At 52.8% G+C, this 13,163-nt stretch overlaps 1 pseudogene; it reads left to right on the top strand.

Annotated features, from left to right (window-relative positions):
• Positions 1-10,463: 10,463 nt before the first annotated feature.
• On the top strand, positions 10,464-11,039 carry LOC147981883 (uncharacterized; annotated as a pseudogene).
• Positions 11,040-13,163: the final 2,124 nt, after the last annotated feature.

The following is a 13,163-nucleotide window of genomic DNA, read 5'->3' as shown; positions in this document are numbered from 1 at the left end:
TTTATTCTGAACACCCACTTGTATTCAATCACATATTTTGTTAGAAGTATGCCCTAGAGGCAATAATAGAGTGGTTATTATTATATTTCCTTAATCATGATAAAGTTTTATTATTCATGCTAGAATTATATTGACCGGAAACATAAATACATGTGTGGATGCATAAACAAATACCATGTCCCAAGTGAGCCTCTAGTAGACTAGCTCGTTGATCAAAAGATGGTTAAGGTTTCCTAACCATATACATGTGTTGTCACTTGATAACGGGATCACATCATTAGGAGAATGATGTGATGAACAAGACCCACCCATTAGCATATCATATGATCGTTCAGTTTTTGCTACTGCTTTCTTAAATGTCAAATACATATTCCTTCGACCATAAGATCATGCAACTACCGGATACCAGACGAATACCTTGTGTGCTATCAAACGTCACAACATAACTAGGTGATCATAAAGGTTCTCTACATGTATCTCCGAAGGTGTCTGTTGAATTAGCGTGAATCAAGGTTGGGATTTGTCACTCCGTATGACAGAGAGGTATCTCTAGGCCCTCTCGGTAATACACATCACAAGAAGCTTGCAAGCAAAGTGACTAAGGAGTTAGTTGCAAGACGATGTATTACAAAACATGTAAAGAGACTTGCCGGTAACGAGATTGAACTAGGTATGGAGATACCGACAATCGAACCTTGGGCAAGTAACATACCGACAGACAAAGGGAACCACTACGTATGTTGTCATAAAGGTTCGACCGATAAAGATCTTCATAGAATATGTAGGAACCAATATGGGCATCCAGGTCACGCTATTGGTTATTGAACGGAGAAGCGTCTCGGTCATCTCTACATCATTCTCGAACTCGTATGGTCCGCACGCTTAACGTTCGTTGACGATATAGTTTATATGAGTTATGTAGTTGGTGACCGTGTCCTGGATGAGATAACGGACATGACGAGGAGCTCCAGAATGGTCCGGAGGTAAAGAACGATATATAGGATGATACTATTTGGTCTTCGAAAAGGTTTTGGAATGCACCGGGTTATTATGGGATCACCGGAAGGGGTTCCGGGAGACCTATGGGGAGTTATTGTGCCAAACGGGCCAAGGGAGGGAGCACACCAGCTCACAAGGGGCTGGGGCGCCCACCTCCTGTCCGCCGGCCCTCTAGGGAAGGAAAGGGGGGCGCCTAAGGCAGGGAGCCATCGGCCCCCTCCTGCCATCTCCTCCACCCCCTAGGAAGGAAGGGGGGGTGCCCAGGGTGGCCGCCAGCCCCCTTGGGGGCGCGCCTAGGCAGCCTCCCCTCCCCCCTCCACCTATATATATGTGAGCAGGGAGAGGGGCAACACACACCATGATCCTAAAGCTGTGTGTGGCGCCCCCTCTCCCTCTAGTTCTAGTTCCTCCTCCGTCCATATCCGTTGTGCTTGGCGAAGCCCTGTGTATATTTTTACCACCACCGTCACCATGCCACCGCGTTGTCTGAATTCATCTACTACTTCGCCTCTGTTGCTAGATCGAGAAGGCGAGGACGTCATCGAGCTGAACGTGTGCAGAATGTGGAGGTGTCGTACGTTCGGTACTTGATCGGGAAAAATCGTGAAGGTGTACGACTACATCAACCGCGTTCATAAACGCTTCTGCTTAGCGATCTACAAGGGTATGTAGATGCTCTCCCCCTCTCGTAGCTATGCATCTCCATGGATTGATCTTGCGTGTTCGTAGGATTTTTTTGTTTTACATGCGACGTTTCCCATCAGTGGCATCATGAGCCAGGTCTATGCATAGATGATATGCACGAGTAGAACACAAATGAGTTATGGGCGGTGATGTTCATATTGCTTCCCACCAATGTCTTATTTTGATTCTGCGGCATTGTGGGATGAAGCATCCCGGACCAACCTTACATGTCCACGCACATGAGACCGGTTCCACCGACTAACATGCAACTTTTTTTGCATAAAGGTGGCTGTCGGGTGTCTGTTTCTCCTACTTTAGTTGAATCGGATTTGACTACGGCGGTCCTTGCAAAAGGTTAAATATAAACTTCATAATCATTGTTGTGGTTTTGCGTAGGTAAGAATGGTTCTTGATAGTTGCCCGTAACAACCACATAAAACTTGCAACAACAGAGTAGAAGACGTCTAACTTGTTTTTGCAGGGCATGTTGTGATGTGATATGGTAAAAATATGATGTGATATATGTTGATCTATGAGATGATCATGTTTTGTAATAAGTTCACGACTTGCATGTCGATGAGTACAACAACCGGCATGAGCCTTAGGGTTGTCTTTAATTATTGTATGACCTACGTGTCAATCACTTATACTTTATCGCTATGCGTTAGCAATAGTTGTAGAAACAATAGTTGGCGAGACAACCCTGACGTAACAATGGAGATCAAGGTGTCGTGCCAGTGACGATGGAGATCATGCCGATGCTTTGGAGATGGAGATCAAAAGCATAAGATCATGATGGCCATATCATGTCACATATTTTTGATTGTATGTGATGTTTATCCTTTATGCATCTTATTTTTCTTAGAATGACGGTAGCATTATAAGATGATCCATTCACTTAATTTTAAGATAAAAGTGTTCTCCCTGAGTATGCACCATTGCCAAAGTTTGTCGTTTCAAAGCACCTCGTGATGATCGGGTGTGATAGATTCTACATCCACATATAACGGGTGTAAGCTAGTTTTACACATGCAAAATACTTGGGTTAAACTTGACGAGCCTAGCATGTATAGACATGGTCTCGTAACACTGGAGACTGAAAGGTCAAACGTGAGTCATATAGTAAATATGATCAACATAGGGATGTTCACCATTGTAGACTACCCCATCTCACGTGATGATCAGACATCGGTTAGTTGATTTGGATCATGTATCACTTAGACAACTTGAGGGATGTTGATTTAAGTGGGAGTTCATTAGTAATTTGATTATTTGAAATAAAATTTATCATTAACTTAGTCTTAATAGTTTTTGCATATATACGTTGTAGATCAATGGCCCGTGCTACCGTTCCCTTGAATTTTAATGCGTTCCTAGATAAAGTTAAGTTGAAAGATGATGGTAGCAACTACACGGACTGGGTCTGTAACTCGAGGATTATCCTCATTGCTGCACAGAAGAATTATGTTCTTGATGCACCGCTAGGTGACAGACCTGCTGCAGGAGCTGAAGCAGATGTTATGAATGTCTGGCAGGCTCAATCTGATGACTACTCAATAGTTCAGTGTGCCATGCTTTATGGCTTAGAACCGGGATTTCAAAAGCGTTTTGAATGCCATGGAGCATATGAGATGTTCCAAGATATGAAGTTAATATTTCAATCAAATGCCCGGATTGAGAGATAAAAAGTCTCCAAATAAGTTCTTTAACTGTAAGATGGAGGAGAACTGTTCTGTCAGTGAACACATACTCAAAATACCTGGGTATCATAACCACTTGACTCAGCTGGAAATTGATCTTCCACTTGAGAGTGTTATTGACAGAGTTCTTTAGTCACTGCCACCAAGCTACAAAGGCTTCGTGATGAACTATAACATGCAAGAGATGACGAAAACGATTCACGAGCTCTTCGCGATGCTGAAATCGGCGGAGGTAGAAATCAAGAAGGAGCATGAAGTGTTGATGGTTAACAAGACCACTAGTTTCAAGAAAAAGGGCAAGGGAAAGAAAGGGAACTTCAAGAAGAATGGCAAGCAAGTTTTCGCTCCCGTGAAGAAGCCCAAAGCTGGACCCAGTCCTGAAACTGAGTGCTTCTACTACAAGGGAAATGGTCACTGGAAGCGGAACTGCCCCAAATACTTGGCAGATAAGAAGGATGGCAAAGTGAACAAAGGTATATTTGATATACATGTTATTGATGTGTTCCTTACTAATGCTCGTAGTAGCGCCTGAGTATTTGATACTGGTTCGGTTGCTCATATTTGTAACCCGAAACAGGAGTTGCGGAAGAAATGAAGATTGGCGAAGGACGAGGTGAGGATGCGCGTCGGGAATGGTTCCATGGTTGATGTGATCGTCATCGGCACGCTACCTCTATATCTACCTTCGGGATTAGTTTTGGACCTTAATAATTGTTATTTGGTGTTAGCGTTAAGCATGAACATTATATTTGGATCTTGTTTATTGCAAGACGGTTATTCATTTAAATCAGAGAATAATGGTTGTTCTATTTATATGAGTAATATCTTTTATGGTCATGCACCTTTGATGAATGGTCTATTCTTGTTGAATCTCGATCGTAGTGATACACATATTCATAGTATTGATGCCAAAAAATGCAAAGTTGATAATGATAGTGCAACATACTTGTGGCACTGCAGTTTAGGTCATATTGGTGTAAAACACATGAAGAAACTCCATGCGGATGGACTTTTGGAATCACTTGATTATGAATCATTTGATACCTGCGAACCATGACTCATGGGTAAGATGATTATAACTCCTTTCTCTGGAACAATGAAGCGAGCTAATGACTTATTGAAAATAATACATACCGATGTATGCGGTCCGATGAGTATTGAAGCATGCGGCAACTATCGTTATTTTCTAACCTTCACATATGATTTAAGTAGTTATGGGTATATCTACTTAATGAAACACAAGTCTGAAACATTTGAAAAGTTCAAAGAATTTCAGAGTGAAGTGGATAATCATCTTAACAAGAAAATAAAGTTTCTACGATCTAATCGCGAAGGTGAATATTTGAGTTACGAGTTTGGCCTTCATTTAAGACAATGTGGAATTGTTTCACAATTCACGCCACTTGGAAGACCACAACATAATGGTGTGTCCGAACATCGTAACCATACTTTATTAGATATGGTGCGTTCTATGATGTCTCTTACCGATTTGCCTTTATCATTTTGGGGTTATGCATTAGAGACAGCCTCATTCACGTTAAATAGGGCAACATCTAAATCCATTGAGATGACACCGTATGAATTATGGTTTGGCAAGAAACCTAAGTGATAACCCACAAGTATAGGGGATCACAACAGTTTTTGAGGGTAGAGTATTCAACCCAAATTTATTGATTCGACACAAGGGGAGCCAAAGAATATTCTCAAGTATTAGCAGCTGAGTTGTCAATTCAACCACACCTGGAAACTTAATATCTGCAACAAAGTGTTTAGTAGCAAGTAATATGATAGTAGTGGTAACGGTGGCAAAAGGTAATGGTAGCAAAACTATTTTTGGGTTTTATAGTGATTGTAACAGTAGTAGCAGAAAAGTAAATAAGCGCAGAACAATATAGGAAAAGCTCGTAGGCATTGGATCAGTGATGGAGAATTATGCCGGATGTGATCGATCATGTAACAATCATAACCTAGGGTGACACAGAACTAGCTCCAGTTCATCAATATAATGTAGGCATGTATTCCGAATATAGTCATACGTGCTTATGGAAAAGAACTTGCATGACATCTTTTGTCCTACCCTCCCGTGGCAGCTGTCGGGGGTTGGGTGCGACATATGCCAAAGGATGGCTTATCATGCTGGGGGCAAGTAGAACGTCGCCGGTGCCTGGAAACGGGATGAGGCGAAGGCATGCACGCCGGCAAATCTTACCCAGCTTCGGGGCTCCCCGGGGAGATAATACCCCTACTGCTGCTCTGCGGGGTCTCCGCATGATCACTATGGCAAAGTGTGTACACGGTTGCTCCTTGAGCTGTTTCCTAGAGATAGGAGAAGGCTGGGCTAGCTCTCTCCTTCCTATATGATCTAGTCTAGTGCTAAATGGATTCGAACCCTTTGCATGGGTGTCCTGGGGGGTTTATATAGGCCTACCCCCCAGGGGTACAATGGTAATCCGGCTGGGCGCGGACCCAGCCGTCAGCTTCTCCGGCCTCCGTCTTCTCCGCCGACTGCTGGCCGGCCAATTGGCGGGCCCCGCCGACTGGTCTGGTACGGCGCCGACAGGCCGTGTCCGCCGCTGGCGGGTCCTGCCGGCTGCTGATTACTGTAGCCGTGCTTCTAATGACGCGGGCTTGGTCATGGAGTCATGGCAACAGCCCCGCCGCCTGGCAGGCGATCACTGTTGCCACTCTCCATCACATCCGGTTAATGGCGCGTGGGCCCCGGGGGAGGGGCTGGCCGACTCTCGGGGGCCGACTCCCAACGGGTCCGACTGGTGGCGCACTTGCCGTCTTCTGGGGTCCCGCTGGCTGGTGGGACCCTCCGCCCTAGGGTCGTACAGACAAGCCGTCGTGGGCGCAGGATTCGGTCCACCGGTGCTGATGTGAGGGCCGGCATGGCAACAGTGCCGCGCCGCACGGAGATCTCCGCGGGTACGGCGTACTGTGGCCATGCCTGCCTCTGGAAAGGGGTGGGAGCAAGCTTCACTGTAGCCACTCCCCTGTCCTGTCCCTCTTGATGAGGACATGGGGTTTGTTGGAGTCGCGGGCCGACTCCCTAAGGCCGGCTTCTCGGGAAGTCGTCAGTCAGGAGTCGGCTTATCCTGAAGTCGTTCCTGGGACTCGGCCGCGAGTGGCAAGTCGGTTGCCTTGCCACTGACTTCTCAGAAGGTGGCTCTTTGTCCTGGGGTCTTGAGGGGCGCAGCCTGCCCCGATGTCTTGAAAGGTTCTGGGACTCGGGTTAGCCTACCCGTGGCCCATTACTCCGACAGTAGTCCCCGAAGCTGATGAGGCGCCATGGACGATCGGCCGAGGAGCCTCAACAGTTTCTCTTTCCGGGTGCCCGAGACATGGATCTTGCTTGACTTCTGCCAGGCCGACTAGAAGGAGTCGGACTCGCCCAACTCTGACTTGCACAGTATTTCGAACGTCGCGGCGGGATCCAAGTAGCGTGCTGGCTAAGCTTCCAGGCCGCCGCCCGTTCCGGGCCTGTCACGTGGCAACACGCGGCCGGGCCAGTCTGCCAGCCTACGCGCGTGACGGGACAGGCCCGTAGTCGGGGCCCGCCATTACCACGCCTCGGCGCTCGAGCGGATCCGCTGTGGCCCGAGCGGACGATTGGGATTCCCGTGAAGTTATTGCGCGCAGTAACTTTTGTCGTGGAAACGTGGGGGTCGTGGGGTCGTGGGCGCAGTAAATCCCACGACCGCCCCCTCGGCTTCGCAGCCCATGAGGCTATAAGTAGGGGGAGGAGGGGGCGCGGCAGAGCACGCGCGCCCCTCCTCCACGCTACTCCTTGCTCTTCTTCTTCTTCTTCCTCGCACCGCCGTGCGCCCAAACTTTGCCGAACGCCGCGGCGATCTGCTCACGAGGAGTTCTTCTTTTGCTGCTGCCCCTCCCTCGGTGCATTCCGGCACCTGGGATGGCTTAGAAGTCCATGACGACCACATCGAGTTCCTCCACAAGACTCGTCAGCTCCCCGGCAAAGATTACGTGCGGGTACGCCTTGCGCCGAGGGGGGAGATCTCTCCGGCGCCGGAGGAGGGCAAGCGAGTTATCTTCCGCTCGCACTACCTGCGCGGATTGGGGCTGCCGGCGAGCAGCTTCTTCCGCTCCTTTCTGGAGTTCTGCGGCCTCCAGCCGCACCACCTCACGCCCAACATGGTGGTGCTGCTGTCTGCCTTCGTGGCCCTGTGTGAAGGCTTCCTCGGAGTCCTCCCCACCCTCGAGCTCTGGGGGGAGTTCTTCTACTCCAAGCTCGGCACCCAGGCTGCAGGCGTGCCGGCTCAGTGCGGCGCGTTCATCGCCATGCGGAGGTCAGGGGCCGACAACCCCTTCCCCACCATCAAGCTGATAAAGTCGGTGAAGATGTGGCAGCGATCGTACTTCTACGTGAAGAGCGTCTTTGCGAAGGGCGATTGGGTCAACCTGCCGGCTTTCGAAGTTGGCCCGCCGGCTGGGAGACTGCCCAACTGGTCGTACCGGGCCAAGTCGCTGACGCTTGCGGGAGCCGGCGCCGTCACGCGACTCCGAGTGCTGACGCTGTCGGAGGGCTTGACTGGTCCGGACCTGCTGGCCGCCTTCGTGGCGCGCCGAGTTCTCCCGCTCCAAGGTCGCCCCCACATGATATGCCAAATGAGCGGGCACCGTGACCCGAGTCGGATGTGCACCAAGGACATGCCTCACGAGGAGGTGGCCTACATGGTGAACCACCTCTCGGACAGCAAGGTCCTGGAGGACTGGCGGTTCGGCAAGGAGCCGTACTCCCGCGCCAACCCCCCACCCACAGTGAGTTGCCTTTTCTTTCTTTCTTTGAATTGTCTTCTTTCTTGCCGAGTTTGTTTTGTCCGACCTGACCAGTCGGCTTTGGACAGAATCCCCTCCTCCATCCACTAGCCAGCACCACGGGGCCGGCCCGCGAGTTCCTTGCCGACCAGGCGGAGAGCGACGTCGACGACCCCGATCTGGGGGCGGCGGCTTTGGAAGACGACGCCGAGGGAGGAGGCGACCCGCGGCTCGGGGCCAGTCCAGAGGACTGGCCTGATGATGAGGAGGAGGTCGCCCCCCGCCACCAGCCAGGAGCCAACCATCCCGGCGCGGGCTCTTCCGCCGCGCCGGGTGCTCCAGGCGGCGGGAAGAAGCGCAGGGCCGTGTCGACCTTGTTCGGCAGTCGGCCGAAGAAGCCCAAGAGTTCGGCTGCAGCGACCAAGCGGGACGAAGCGGCCACGAAGGCCATCCGCTTCCGTAAGGAAGTAAAGAAGCCGCCACTGGTCTCCGCGTGAGTATTCCGTCTTAACGCTTTATTCTTTCTTTGTGGCTTTTGTCTGAGTCTTTTACTTGCTTTCCTCGCTTCAGGGCTCCCCTCACTCTTGAGAGGGTTGTCGCCGCCTCCGTCATGGGGTCAGCGGAGACGTCCGCCACCACTCCGCGGGTTGACCCCGCCGCCGACCTCCGGGAGGCGACGGAGCGGAACGCGCAGGAGAAGCGCATCGAGGAAGAGGCCGCCAGCCTGGAGAAGGTGGAGGCCGATAAGGCGGAGGCCTCCACCAAGAAGAAACTGGCGGAGGCCGAAGCCGCCGTCGCGACGAAGCGACAGGCTGAGGAGGCCGCGCACCGCCAATCGGCGGTGTTCGTCACCCCGCTGAACTCTGCGCCACCGCCTCCAGAGTTCACGGGGCAGACTGGGGAAGCCGGCGGCGAGAACCCCATCATGGAGAGGGAAGGCGACGACTCCTCCATGTCGGACGTGATCGTTCCGCCACCACCTCCGCCGCCGTCTGGGAACGCGCAAGGCAAACAGCCGGCGGACCCACCAGTGCCGCCGACTGAAGACGAGGCCGTGGCAAGGCTACTCCTTCAAGTTGGCTCGCCAACACGCCGCCGTCTTGAGAAGGCGACTTCGGCACCACACCCCCTGGAGACCGGCACCGCCAACTCGGCGATCCCAGACGCCGAAGCGACGAGCGCCGTGCCCATTGGGTGGGTGCGAGGAGGCGGCACGGGGCCGCTGAACCAGGCGCTTCTGGATGTCCAGACGAAGCTGCGAGCTGAGGGCGACACCATCCAGAACTGCACCAAGGCGTACCTGGCGTCGCGGGCAGCCGTCCGGGTATGCTTTCTCTTTGGTCCTTGTTTTCTTGTTCCTCTCTATGGGGGCGCGCCAGTGCATCCACTGGGTGTAGTCCCCGAGTTTCGGGCCGGCTGCTGAGCAGGCGGCCCGGAACTCCAATTGGTGAGTTCCGGGTACTAACTTTTGTCTGAAATACTTGTCGCAGGACTACCACAACCTCCGTGTCACTGCCTTCAACCGCAACATTGAAGAGCTGGGCAAGCGGACCGCCGACTTGTCGGAGAGCCGGAGTGAGTCCTTTTTTCTTCTTTGCGGGGGCGCGCTGGCGCACCCGCGGGCTGCAGTCCTCGAGATTCGGGTCGACTGCTGAGCAGTCAGGCCGGATCTCCCCGGCGACCTTCTTTATTGATGACTTAATGCCTTCTTTCTTCCTTCTCTTCAGAGGCCAACGCTGCTCTTCAACAGCAGCTGAGCGAAGCCAACTCCGCATTGCGTGCCAAGGGGGAGGAGTGCAGCAAGCTCGCCGCAGAGCGCGATCAGCTGGTCGCACAATTGGCAGAACAACAGGATCTGCTCAAGAAGACGCAGAAGGAGGCGGAAGAAACGGAGACCGCCCTCCTGGCCAAGTTCGCAAGCGAGCGCTCCTCCTGGTCTGACAAGGAGGCATTGCTGGCCTCCGGCTTCCACGAGATTGAAGACATCGTTGATGGTGAGTTTCTTTACTTTCTTTCTTTGAGCTGCCGACTATAAGTCGAGCCGACTCCTGATTTTTGACTTGCTTCTTCATTCTTTCTGTCTTGGCAGACTTCTTCCCTGGGCACTCGCAGGCCGCCATCCAAGCCATCGAGGCTGACCATGAAGGTCGGAGGGCAGAAGGCGCAGAGATCGCCGCCGACGCCCCCCGAACCCTTGATGAGCATATCCTGAGCATCGAGGCTCGCCTTCGGCCGGCTCACCGGATGCTGCGCCGGCTTCAATGTGTCGGCGCCCAGGCGATTGCTGCCCTGTGGCCAGACATGCAGGCTCCGCGCACCCCCAGTCGGACTGCCGACTGGCTGGAGGTCGCGGCTGGTCGTCTTGAGGCCTGGAAAGGTTCCTCGGCCTGAGCTGGAGCGCGCCAGATCTTGGAGTTTGTCAAGGCATGGTATCCGGGGCTGGATCTAGACCGGCTGGCCACACTCCGGTCAGAGGCCCAGCCGGAGCTGGCAGCGATGGAAGACGCCCTCGTCAAGCGTGCCGCGGCGATCGCCGAGTACACCGACACCAGCATCTTCGTCCCCGAGCGGGCTAAAGATGGCGAGGAGGTACCGCCGGAGTGGTTTGGGATGAACCTAGACTACGGCGAGGACTCGACGGAGGTGATCGGCTCCAGCGTAGAGGAGGAAGGCGAGGCGGAGGATGGAGGCGAGACGGAAGCTCCAGAAGACGGAGCAGACGACCAGCCTCAGCTCGACCGCGCCTCCAGCAATGAGCCGCGTGTGACCGAGCCGTCTGCCGTCGGAGGCGATCAAGGCGAGACTGCCCAGCCGGCCGCCCCAACGCCTGATGCTGCCGTCTCCTCTGACCCTCCGAATCCGTCTGCCGCCTCCTAAGCTGCCACCTTATCTTTATTTTATCTGCTTTAATAGTCTTTGAAGAACTTGTTAATTCACACAGTTCCACCCGCGGGGTGTATTTTGAACTTCTGCTCGAAGATTCGGCCAAGGGCCTATGTTATGTAAATATTTATCCGAATTCTATCTTTTCTTGCTCATTGCTCTTTTGGCTTTTTCCTTTGCCACCTTCCCTTAGTTGCCGTCTTGCCCGTCGGACAGCCGCTCTACGGACTGCCGTTGGATCAAATGCTTGGCTACTTTGGGAAGGCAAGTACTTAGCCGTTTTAGAGTTTTTTTAGCAAGTTGAATAGAAGGCAGCGAGCCGACTGCTCAATAGTCGGTTTGCGAAAAGAAAAGGAAAGGCTGAAAACCGGCTTAAGCTATGTTTTATGCTTTGAGTCCTTAGCCATTTTTCATGCGAACGCCCATTCTACCTTACTCCTGCCCACCGGACAGTCGCTCTGCGAGCTGCGGCTTCTGATAGGAGATGGCTTAGGCGCCACACACTACTTGTCTGGCTGCAGGAAGCATTTCATAGTGCAAGGCGGCAAGTCCACAGGCCGACTAGTCGAGCCCGGTGCCAAGCGGCATAAAAAAGAGTAACACACTCGTAGGCATAATTCTTATCATACAGACAAAAGAGGGCAGTCCCCGAGCTCGTCTCGGGGGCCCCGAAGTCTTGGTACTTCAATACAAAAGGTAGCGTGGTACATACTGCATCAACTGTAAAATCTTCGGAGGAGATTTGCATGCCATGGCCGCTCTGTCTCTTTGCTGGAGTCGTCCTTCTTGCGTGCTCGGGGCTTCTGAGCGTCAATCAAGTAGTAGGAGTCATTGCCCAGCACTTTGCTGATGATGAAAGGGCCTTCCCAAGGCGCCGACAACTTGTGCTGGCCGGCTGTTCGCTGGATCAGTCGGAGCACAAGGTCGCCCTCTTGGAAAGATCTCGACCTGACCTTCCTGTTGTAGTATCGGCGCAGGCTTTGCTGGTAGATGCTGGACCGGCTGAGTGCCAACAGCCGGCCCTCTTCCAGCAGATCGACGCCGTCTTGACGTGCTTCTTCTGCTTCCTCCTCGGTGTACATGGTGACTCGCAGGGAGTCGAACTCTATGTCCGTTGGGATGACGGCTTCAGCACCGTAGACGAGGAAGAAAGGCGTGAAGCCGGTTGACTTATTTGGAGTCGTGCACAGACTCTAGAGGATGGCTGGCAACTCATCGAGCCAGCAGCCAGCCGAGCGCTCCAGAGGCTCGACCAACCGGGGCTTGATGTCGGACAGGATGAGGCCGTTTGCCCGCTCCACCTGGCCGTTTGATTGCGGATGGGCAACGGACGCTAAGTCCAGTGGGATGCCCTGTGTCGCGCAGAAACGGGCCAAGGTGCCTTTGGCAAAATTTGTGCCGTTGTTGGTGATGATGCTATGTGGTACGCCGTACCGAATTGTGATGTCGGAGATGAAAGTCACGGGAGTCAGATCATTCTGTTTTTTGATTGGCTTCGCTTCTATCCACTTGGTGAACTTGTCCACCGCGACAAGTAAGTGAGTTAAGCCACCTCGTGCCGTCTTGAATGGTCCCACCATGTCTAGGCCCCAAACGACGAAGGGCCAGGAAATGGGGATGGTCTTGAGTGCAGAAGCCGGCTGATGTGGCTTGGAGCGGAACTTCTGGCACCCTTTGCATTTTTGGACCAATTCCTTGGCCTCTTCTAAGGCAGTCGACCATAAGAAACCGTGTCGAAAAGCTTCGGTGACGAGTGCTCTTGAAGCCGCATGGTGGCCGCACTCGCCTTGATGGATGTCTTTGAGAATTGCTTGGCCTTGCTCTGGCTCTACGCAGCGCTGGTAGACACCAGTGACGCTGCGCCTGACCAGCTCTCTGTTGACTATGGTGTAGGCTGCCGCTCGGCGTTGTACTTGCCGAGCCGAGGTCTCATCAGTCGGCAACTCTTTGCTCACCAGGAATTTAAGGATGGGCTGGGCCCATGAGGGTGCTGCTATTTCTTCGACTGCCAGAACTGCGACTTGGACGAGGGCGGTTGGGCCGGGAGGCGGCGGGCTGGAGTCAGCGACCTCTTGCTGGATTAATGAAGTCCCCGGGCCGACTGGTGCAGTCCTCGGG

The sequence above is a fragment of the Triticum urartu genome, chromosome 3A (genome assembly GCF_056163025.1).
Source record: "Triticum urartu cultivar PI428250 chromosome 3A, HENAU_Tu73, whole genome shotgun sequence".
Lineage (NCBI taxonomy): Eukaryota > Viridiplantae > Streptophyta > Magnoliopsida > Poales > Poaceae > Triticum > Triticum urartu.
The sequence above is the reverse complement of the archived record's forward strand: the minus strand, read 5'-3'. Positions and strand labels throughout refer to the sequence as shown.